Source organism: Triticum urartu, chromosome 1 (assembly GCF_003073215.2).
Source record: "Triticum urartu cultivar G1812 chromosome 1, Tu2.1, whole genome shotgun sequence".
In the NCBI taxonomy this organism is placed as follows: Eukaryota; Viridiplantae; Streptophyta; class Magnoliopsida; order Poales; family Poaceae; genus Triticum; species Triticum urartu.
In genome coordinates, this window is record NC_053022.1 from 45,719,042 (window position 1) to 45,730,483 (window position 11,442).

Below are 11,442 nucleotides of genomic sequence, written 5' to 3' on the forward strand. Positions count from 1 at the left end.
TGGAGTATCTAGGTGACATTAGGGTTTTGGTTGATTTCTGTCTTAAGGTGTTATTCTAATACGAACTCTAGGATAGATTGAACGGAAAGAATAGCTTCATGTTATTTTAGTACGGACTCTTGAATAGATCGATCAGAAAGAATAAATTTGAGGTGGTTTCGTACCCTACAATAATCTCTTCGTTTGTTCTCCCCTATTAGTGACTTTGGAGTGACTCTTTGTTGCATGTTGAGGGATAGTTTTATGATCCAATTATGTTATTATTGTTGAGAGAACTTGCACTAGTGAAAGTATAAACCCTAGGCCTTGTTTCCTAGCATTGCAATACCGTTTACGTTCACTTTTACCACTTGCTACCTTGCTGTTTTTTATATTTTCTGATTACAAAAACATTTGTCTACTATCCATATTGCACTTGTATCACCATCTTTTCGCGGAGCTAGTGCACCTATATAATTTACCATTGTATTGCGTGTGTTGGGGACACAAGAGACTCTTTGTTATTTGCTTGCAGGGTTGCTTGAGAGAAACCATCTGCATTCTACGCCTCCCACGGATTGATAAATCTTAGGTCATCCACTTGAGGGAATTTGCTACTATCCTACAAACCTCTGCACTTGAAGGCTCAACAACGTCTACAAGAAGAAGGTTGTGTAGTAGACATCAATTACTCAGCCTCCAAGGAAAAGTACTAAAAAAGGAACCCATTACCAACACGTTTCCATGATCTATACGCCTGATGCACTAATTTGTTTAAATGTGTGTGATGTATTATTTAGTAAGGAGATTTACTAGAGATCCATACATAGGAATCTGCATGCGTGCAAATAGTTTAGTATATGATTAGGAATGCAAAAATCAGCCATTGTTCAGTAAAAGGATATCCTCCTTGCATAAAAGTTGGGCGCCGCAAAAGGGAAAAAAAATCAAATCTGACACGTTCAACTTTGGTGAAACAAAACAAGGAAAGAGTTCACTGTTTCCTAAAAAAGAATAATTTTCTTCCATAAAAACTCCGGTGATTAAAAAACAGATATATTTTTGAAAGTCCATCAGTAAATCTTTCTTTTCCCGACTGAAAAGGAAAAAAAGTCACACAAAAAAGGAAAAATATCTCTCCCATGAATCCTCACGGCCATAACTTATACATAATATATAGATGGCCTGGCCAAAAAGAAGCTCTTACACGTAACATTGGTGACAGGAAAGAAGGAAACCATCCATCGGTTCCTTATATATGAAAATGGATAGCTTCCTTTCATAAAAACTCCACGGATGAATAGAAAAAAACATATCCATTTGATGTCCATTGAAAGTTTATAAATAAAATCCTCAACCGATTAAGAAAGGAAAAAACAATCATGTAAGAAATGTACAACATCTCTTTCTCAAAAAATAAAAAAGGAAATGGAGATCCCATCGACTCCTGTACATGGCCACTTGCTCCTGTGTAAAAAGAATTAACATGATTCTTCGGAGGTGCACATTGCTAATACATGTTTGCATATATAGTACATATATGCATGTATTTTTTATCCTAATAACAAAGAGAAAAATAACAGCTATTCAAACATCATTATAAACATATGAATTGCTGAATTAATAAAAGATAATTTGATTGTATCATGCGCCACAAAGATCTCATATAAACAATATAGTTTTTGTACAGACACTACTTTCCCTCTCATATAAACATGATTGTATATGTGATATAGATATGTATATTATGGATAGAAAATATTCAAATATTCCCAGGTTAATCATAAAAGAAATTGTTTAAAAATTTCTTGGTATAGACTAGAACTTATAATCGGAATGTCTATGGTGCTTATAGTATAATGAGAATATACAACAACCTCTTTTTAAAATATGTATATTATTCTCTACGATATGACGTATGTTGATAGAAAGTCGTTCATGTATATATCCATTATTCTATATAGAAACAAAGTCTTTCTATTTCTACCATGGTTCCGTGGCAAAAAGAGAGATGTATGTCTTTCTTAGGTTGAATAAGAAAGTAAGATATATGCTACAATAGGGCACTTCACGTTTATACCTTTTAGGAACTTTTAGATCATGAATACATGATACATGCAATAACTTTGCGTTTGTGACCATGTTTCCTACCAACATAATACATATACCATTATCTAACCTTGACAAAGTAGGACATCCATATTTCACATAACCGCCATAAATCTGACGTGGTTCGCCATCACATAGAAATATTACTTAATTATACAATGTGACACAATTGGATGAAAACGATGTAATCACAAAATAGGCAATGCAATGTAACTTCATTAGACCCTATGTGCATATGTGATAATAATAACCCATATCAACATATGGAAATTGACATTTTCAATTTCTCAAAACTTTGTTATATTTAATGTTAAAATTGCTAGCCCGTGCAGGTGCACGGGTTGATGACTAATAGCATTAAAGTATCAAGTCATCTTTACTCCCATACGCAAACAACCTACTTACTTGGGTCCATGCTGTCACTCAGGCCACCCACCATAAGCGAATCATGAACATATTGCAAACCCTATAGCGGGGATCCCTCACGCTTGCGCGACATAAAGAACACTATAGTACAACATCAATAATAAAACATACAACTCAAACCAATCATGATCATCAATCAACCCATAGGACAAAATGGATCTACTCAAACATCATAGGATAGCCACACATCAATGGTAAATAATATATAGCGCTGAGCACCATGTTTAAGTAGAGATTACAATAGGGAGAAGGGGTGTTACACTGCTGCATAGAGGGGGAGAGAGTTGGTGACGACGGCGGAAAAGTTATTGGTGTAGATCCCCATCACGATGATGGCCCCGGCGGCGTTCCAGCGCCACCGGGAGAGAGGGGAGAGAGCCCCCCTCATTCTTCTTCTTCCTTGACCTCCCCCTAGATGTGAGGAGGGTTTCCCCTCTGGTCCATGGCGGTGGAGGGGAGGGAGTCCCTCCTGGATTGGATCTCTCTCTATTTCCTTCCGTTTCTGTGTTCCTGTTTTCTGGTCTTTCACCGTTTCTTAAATTCCCGGAAATTCGTAACTCCGATTGGGCTGAAAGTTTAACACGATTTTATTCGGATATTATCTTTCTTGCAGCCGAATAAGGGCACCAACCGCCTTACGGGGTGTCCACAAGCCTCCCAGGAGCGCCTAGGGTAGGGGGCGCGCCCCTAGGGAGTGTGGGCCTCTCGGGCATCGTTTCGCATTGATTCTTTTTTTCCAAAAATCACATATATTCCAAAAAAAATCTCCATAAGTTTTTATCACATTTGGACTCCGTTTGATATGGATATTCTGTGAAACATAAAACATGCAACAAACAAGAACTGACACTGGGTACTGGATCAATATGTTACACTACTAGGAAAAAGGCTATAGATGAAATGGATACTAATGTCGCACCTGACATGTGGTGCACCACTACAATATAGCAGTGGCGCACCATGTGCAGGTGCGCCATTAGTGTGGAAGACACTAATGGCGCACCAGATACGTGGTGCGCCACTAGTAATAATTTTTTTTTCTTTTTTCCAAACATACTAATGGTGCATCATGTAGACAGTGCGCCATTACTAGTTAAAACTAGTAATGGCGCACATGTGGACAGGTGCGCCATTACTAAGTTTTTCTTCAAAAAAAATTCATTTTTTTTTCAAAACTAGTAATGACGCACCATGGCAGAGTGCGCCATTACTAGTTTAACTAGTAATGGCGCACCTACCACACAGTGCGCCACTACTATATTTTTTTGCGAAACTATTATCATTTTTATTTTTCGAACTCATGAATATTTTTAAATTTAATTCATGGGCACTTTTTGAATTCATGAATATTTTTTCAAATTCGATGATATTTTTTCATATTCAATATGAAAAAATATTGAATATTCATGAGGACACTCGATCTCGATCCGCCTCCATCTCGATCGCTAGCTATTCCCCCTTGCCGCCGAGCACCCCCCGCACCCTTCCCCGCTCCACCGCTGCCGATGACCCACCTTACCCTCCCCCGCTCCACCGCCGCCGACGACCCACCGTACCTTCCCCCGCTCCACCGTCACAAATGAATGCAACTAAAAATCCAAAAAAAACAAATTTGATTATATTTTCAAATAACAAATTTGATGATATTTTCAAATAACAAATAACAAAATATTATTAGATGCAACAAAAAAATTATTTATGGCGCACCGCTGGCTGGTGCACCATTGCTATAAAAAACATACTAATGGCGCACCGCCAGGGGGTGCGCCATTAGTAATCTTCCCCCTAGCTAGCTAATTCGCCCGATCCCTTCGTCCCTCCCTCCACTCCCCCTCGCTCCACACCCGCTCCGACGACCCCCGCGCCCCGCCTCGCCTTCTCGGTCCTCGCCGCCAACCCACTGCGCCGCCGCCCCACCCATTGCACTGCCGCTCGGTCTCCTCCGCCCGTAAGCCCCCCTCCTCCTCTGCCCGTCCATCGCCTTCAGCCTCCTGCCCCACCCACCGCCGCCCCACCCGCTGCTACGCCACCATCGTCGTCGTCCTTGACCTCCTCTCCCCTCCTCTGAAGAAGCACTGAATTTTTGGCCCCCCTCTCTCTCACGCTCGCTCGGCCCCTCTGTTAGGTTTTCCCCCACCCCACCCAAGCGCGCCGCCGACTGTCTCCCTCCTCCAACTCCGACCCCTCCACGCCTCACCGCCGGCGCCGCCGCCCCCCGACTTCGCCCCGCCCTCACCGCCTGACGCCGGTGAGTTCCTCGTCTCTCTGTCTCCTCTCTCGTGTGTACTGCTCTAGTGTGAACTGCTAGTTTGGATTGGTGGCTGCCAGTGAAACAATTTTGTATGGTGCTGGCAATGTTGTTGGTATTGTCAATGCTTAGTGTGATTTTGTTGGTACAGCCAATGATCCTGCTAGTGTGAATTGGCTGCTGCTGCTAGTTCGGTTGCCTGATGTGCTTCTGTATGGTGCGTGGTAGATAGTGGCTACTGTGACATCAAATTAGCAACTTTTGGACGACGACATAACTGAATTTTTGGTCTAACACCAAGATCTCCTACTCCTGATCAATTGAACAAAACCCACTGTTGATTGTATCAATTGAACAAAGCTGCAGGGTACATTATGTTAAAGATTTCCTACTTTAGTGATTTTTAGGAAGAGCACTTAAAAAATTTAGTCAACATTGATTTCCTACTTTAGTCAAAAATTATTTGAATTAGTTTTAGTGCAACAGAGGCAACTCAGAGTTTGAAAATGGCATTAAATGAATTTGTTTTTGGGGTAAATTCTATTATGAAATAATTCTTACTGTTATTTAAAATATAAATGAAATGATTTGGAACACCAAGCAAGAGTTATGTTTCAAGTTGCTGAACCTTTTCATATAAGCTTGCAAAAGATTTAATTGATCATACAAAAAATGAAAAACGAAGGTCATACCGATCCTAGTTGGTATTATTTTTCATGGCTAGAAGATATATTGTTGTACCCCGAGTCAAGGGAAGGAGTTTGCTGGGTTTTGTCTCCGACCATCGTGTCGTGATGATTTTGCAGGTACCCCGAGAGGCCCTTGAGTTTGCCGGAATATCGATTAACTTCCGTTCCGGCAAATTCGGGTACTCCATATGTCCCATTTTCAGCAAAGGTCATGCTGAAATTTTTCGTGAATTTTAGCATGACTTTGCTAAAAATAGGACATATGGGGTACTTGCGACAAATGCATGGGCGGGGTATCTTAGTACTTAATTAAGTAGGATCAACTGCCTCTTGTGTTATACATATAGAAGTGTGATATCAACTCATAGTTATTACTAATGTCAGTTGCTCGTCATCGATAAACCCTAATCTGGAAGAGGGACCACTCATCCTATGTAGTTTTGAATTATGAACATAGGAAATGTCGTCATCGGACGACGAAAGTCTCCCGGGGGAGTGCGACTGGTGCCACGATGATCGAGGTCTGTGCGACAGGCCTCACCTGGACGATGATTGGCGCTTCAGCATTAAGCTCGAGGAGACCTTCGAAGTTGAAACGGTATGCAACGACGACAATTGTTTTTTCATAATTAAGCATGACTTCAACTATTTCAATGTGTAATTTTCATCTTTTACAATTCGAGTATAGCTTATCCCATGCCATGCAAGACGCTATGTCTTGGAGAGGATGAATTTTGAAGACCATGAAATTTCTGAAACAAAGAAAATTCACCTAAGGACGCATCGCGATGTGGACTTTGAAATAAATCTGTATAATTCTGGGAGCGTAACCCATTTTGATTGCAAAAATTAGGAAGCATTTTACAAGATGTATGGTTTTGATGAGAGTATGCTTGTCACCATGGATCTTGATAATCCTGACATCGACCAAGACAATATGGACATTTGGGTCCTTGTTGAAACTACTAGGGAAAATCTTATACACAAAATCTTAGCAGCAGCGTGGTACAAAAAGAGGCGCTACTGCTAATTATCAGCAGCGCGGGAACAAAACAAGCGCTACTGCTACACAGTTAGCAGTAGCACTACTGAGGTGAGATACCCGCCACCCTAGATTTAGCAGCAGCGCGCTCCTGCTACCCGCGCTACTGTAACGAATAGCTATAGCGAGGTGAGATACCTCACGCTACTACTGAGGTTGTCCACCCCACACCAGACCGGCACACTGACCCTGATCGACCCCCACCCCACCAAACTCTCTCTCTCTCCTCTCATCCACATCCGCCGCCGCACTCATCCGCCCGGCGATCCCACCGGCCGGCGCCTTCCGCCCTCATCCTCTCCACCTTCCCCCACCTTCTATCCATCTATATGCCCCTAGACTAGATCGAGCAGGCGGGCGCCGTCAGATCGGGAACGGTCATGCCCACGGCGGGGCATCTAGATCCGCGCCGCCGTCGATCCAGGACGCGACGTTCGGCTCCTTCTCCACATCCACGCCAAGGGTGACGAGGAGTGAGGGGGCTTCCTCCCCGCGCTCTCTCTCGGGACGCCGACATCTCCGACCCATGACGAGCAGCTCAGTCAAGGTATCACCCCCCCCCCCCCCCCCCCTCTCTAATTGCATCTGATCTGGGCTTCTCTCCAGAACTAGTGCGTGAAGGATTTTTCCCCTTTCTTCTTCCCCGAGCACGAATCCATGGCGGCACGCAGCACAGGTTTGTCCCGGTCGTTGGCGTCTTCGTGGCCCCGCCGCAAACCTTGGTCCTTCGATCCTGTACAGAGAGTCGCCGTATGCGTACGACCCGCCGCTCAATTGCAGAATACCCCTCGATGGATTTCCTGGGAGAAAATATAACAAATGCATGCTAAGGACGGTAAGATTTTCTGCAGTGCTCTCTTTTTTCTGGTTGGTAGAGCAAGATTTTGTAGTTTATTTCCATTGCATTTGCTATGTTTGTCGGTAGGGCTATGTCAGGCCAGTGAGAAGCGTGAGAAAAAAATATTTTGTATCAGGAGTACCTTTTTTTATCAGTGACAATTTGTCTGAATATTATCTGAAAAATGCAAGTGTTTGTCTGTCTGAAATCAGTCTGTATGTGTGTTTTCAGTTTGACAGCAAAAACAAAATTCTGCCATACGCCACAACAACATGAAGCAATGAACTTGGCTTTCAGAACAACATCCATCATATACAAAAGATTATATAATATGCACTAGAGTCTTTCTAGTTAGCCAGACTGATTTTGACATATTCTAAACCATAAACTGAAGTTTAACATGTCCAAAAGATAGCTACAGCCACTAGGAAAATGGTAGCTGGCGTCTTCAACTGCTACTACTTACTAGTAGCTGATTAGCTAAGGGGAGGTTTGCTGTTGCTTGTTGCTACAATAGAACCCTATGGTGTTCTCCCGGTCGACCGGTTACTGCATCTTGAGCCTCAGCTCCAGATACGCTTGTTCGCTTGAACAAACCAGCTGTTTGGTAGATATATACATTTCCTTCTTGCTGCCTCTTTGTGGGGTTGCGATTTTTTACTCCATGTCGGATTTGTCGCAGAGTCTAGGAAATGGCAAACACAGCGATCCATTTGAATCTGGAAATGACAAATCTGTTTGGTTTGCTTTCTTGACTTGATAGGATCGTGATTTGGTGGTCGAGCCTATGTCAACCACTGGTTCCACTCAGCCGAGCAGGCCAGACATAAGGTCTTCACCTTGAGCATCCAGTGAGAGTGTCAGGGCTCGCAATTCAGGTAAAATTATACTGCACTTTTACTAGCCATATAAGATCCAACGGTTTCAAAGACTGTGTTTGATAACTGAGTTCATACATATCATGCGTAGGTTCTAGTTCCAGATCAGCTGCCCTGCCACCAGCAGCACCACAAGCAGGGGCTGCAAACCCTTTACGTTTCGATGCAAAGACTATACATTTCTCCGTAAATGCCTGGGTAAGGAAGAAGCCACCTTTCTCTTCACAGTATGAATGCGTAATTGTGTAATATTTGCTGTAAGTAGGAAGTTAATTTTTTATATGTGCTAGTTGACAAGTGAGGAGTTCTGTAATCCACTGCATCATTTCGGCATACAAATTTGTTTGTTCTTATATGTGCCTTCGGACTAGCCATTGTGGAGGGAGGGGAAGGCAGGCCTGGGATGCTATCTACACCGACTGTATCAAGTGGCAAACTTTCTGTTGCGTCCTAGTTATCTCCCAGCTTTCATAATTATCACACTGCTTGTCTCATGCTAGATAGTTCATTATTTTGATTGGTAGTTGTTGTTACACTATTTTGTAGTTGCTACTTTTTATGTGCTCGTGGCGAAGCTAACCAAGCTCAAGAACATAACGATGAATCATTTGTTTGTCTGTTTTCGTTGCCATTTTGAAGTGGTAATCAGAAAAGCAAAATTGAGTGATGATCTTGATTAATTTCTCAAGGGAGTATTCACCAAAGAACTGAGTCCGAGTTGTTACATGTCTCAAATTTTATTGAGGTCAAAATTATACAAATGTGAATATTGGCCATTCTGCTTCTTCCTGTCCATTTCTTGTATAAGCAGTTTACCAAGTCTTCTCCAATAGTAATGCGTATGTCATGTATGTTCCTATTCGCTCCCAATTTCCTGAATATCTATGATCTGAATATGCATAATTTTGATAAATTTGGCAGGCACTCAGGAAGGTGCCAAGGAGATGCTGGACCAAGGCGTGGAGGCACTATGAGCTGAAGAGCACATAGCTGCAGATGCTGGAGGCTGGCCTGGTGAGCCGAGGATTGGAGGTAGCGCTGATTGGTGTTTTTATGGAGAGATAGGATGCCACTGTTTGGTGTTTTTATGCATTTTGGTTTGCTTGTAACTGTGTTTGCACTAGCTGGGAGTAAGTGACTTGGCAAGAAGTGTAGGTGTTTTAATTGAAGGCATGAAAAGCCATGACAATATGTATGCTCTTACAGGATGTGCTCTAATGCCGCTGGTTTATTATAAATCTTGGATTAGTAATGATGTGTAATGCTGTTGGTTTATTGCAAATATGTGTTTGTTTTAGTTGGAATTGTATGTATAGAATGGAATTGGTGGATTTTATTTTTTAATTCCTAATTAGTTAGTAGTAGCGTGGGAAAACACCAAACGCCTTACTACTACTTCGGTAGTAGTAGCGTGGTTTTGCATCCACGCCTACTAACTTTTTAGTAGTAGCACTTTTTAGTAGTAGCGCCGGAAAAAACCTGAGGCGCTACTACTATTTCATTACTAGTAGCGCGGGTTGCGCCCGCGCTACTACTAAAATGTTAGTAGTAGCGTGGGTTTCACCCGCGCTACTACTAACTATTAGCTGTAGCGCGATACTAGTAGCGCGAGTACCCGCGCTGCTAGTAGCCATTTTACCCGCGCTGCTAGTAGCCTTTTTCTTAGTAGTGTGATACGCCTCCAGTTCTACCGCTATATGAGTTTCTCAAACATAGTTATTAGCTAATTTATATTGTTTATTTCAAAATAGTTGATAGCTTATTTTCATTGACAGCTTATTTTGTTTGTTCAAAGAATGTGTGGGAGATGGTAGACAAAACCCACTACACCGATGGCTTCGAATTAACAACTTACAAGGAGAAAAATCATCTGGTTGGATTTTGTACTGACATTGAGAATTACAATATCTATAATCAAACTCCTCAACATTATGGTCAATACGTGTCACTAGTGCATGTGTTCAACTACAGTAACTACCATGGAGATACCCTGGTAAGATTTTTACTATTACGACATCCGTGCATCTTTTGCATACTTCTAAAACTAGTACATCATTGCTAACTATGAAGTTATTACTATGTTTTTCAACAGATAATCCTAAAGAATTGTGTGCCTCATTTGATGTATCAGAAAGGTAGTCTTAATGTTTTAAACATACAGCCAGGTCATCCTACGAATCTCAACTGTCCATACGAGATTTCTAAAAGAAGTGGAGACATGAAAATCAAAGGATGGAAAAAAATGTATGGACAGTCGTAAGGAGGTTCTTGGAAGCAAAAGGAAGCAAAGCGCAAGAATTGGAGACAGGATGTTCTCCATTCTCCATAATGGAGAGTCAGGGTCTATATTGTTTTATGCTATTTTATCTTAAATAGGGTATTTAGGTCCTGCCTAATACTGATGATCATGTGCTAAGAACAATTAAGTAGGGTTGGTTCGATGACTATCAAGATGATAATCGTATGACTTGTTATTAATAACGAGTAGAAGTTGTATGATAATGATTAGTAGGACTTGTTAGGATTAGTATTACTTTCGACAAACTCGCTACTCACGGTCTCGAGACTTGTAATGTTCTATCTTTGTTCGGTCTTTTGAATTCGGAGACTAATATGATGAATTCTATTCGGAGACTAATCTTCTATTGTATTCGATGAATCTACTCTTGATGTGTGGTGCTGTCTATATTCTGTCCAATAATATATTTTGTAACCTGTGCAAAAATTAGAAAAGTAAAAAAACCTAATATTCATACTAATGGCGCATCACCCCACAGTGCGCCATTAGTATGCCAAAGAACATGGGTAAATATGGCCCCCTGGGAGGCATACTAATGGCGCATGTTGGTCTACACTAATGGCACACGGCGTGGTGCGCCATTAGTATATAATACTAGTGGCGTGGTACTAGTGGCGCACCAGTAGTGCGCCATTAGTAGGCAAAACTGGTGCGCCACTAGTAGGCCTTTTCCTAGTAGTGTTAGTCCCAAAAATAATATAAAAATTTGCCAAAAGTATATGAAAGTGGTAGAATATTGGCATGAAACAATAAAAAATTATAGATACGACACAGATGGATCAGTAACAGGTCAGTACCAGATTTGAGCCAGGTCACAAAAACCCACTAGTTCTGAGCCTAATGTCTAACGCGGAGCACTGACGAGCTGATTTGGCCGCGAAAATGGCAGGTGGGTCCCACCTGTGGGGTCGATGCATGGTTTACCCCATTGCCA

General features: G+C 41.8%; 1 long non-coding RNA gene across 2 annotated transcripts; it reads left to right on the forward strand.

Annotated features, from left to right (window-relative positions):
• Nucleotides 1–6,619: 6,619 nt before the first annotated feature.
• Nucleotides 6,620–9,513, forward strand: LOC125553241. 2 transcript variants are annotated; one of them, XR_007304020.1, is made up of 5 exons: nucleotides 6,620–7,040; nucleotides 7,100–7,328; nucleotides 8,095–8,209; nucleotides 8,301–8,407; nucleotides 9,131–9,513. It is a non-coding gene; the product is annotated as an uncharacterized LOC125553241 (long non-coding RNA). The 2 variants fall into 2 exon arrangements; XR_007304007.1 differs by having other exon boundaries at nucleotides 6,627–7,328.
• The last annotated feature ends 1,929 nt before the right edge of the window (nucleotides 9,514–11,442 follow it).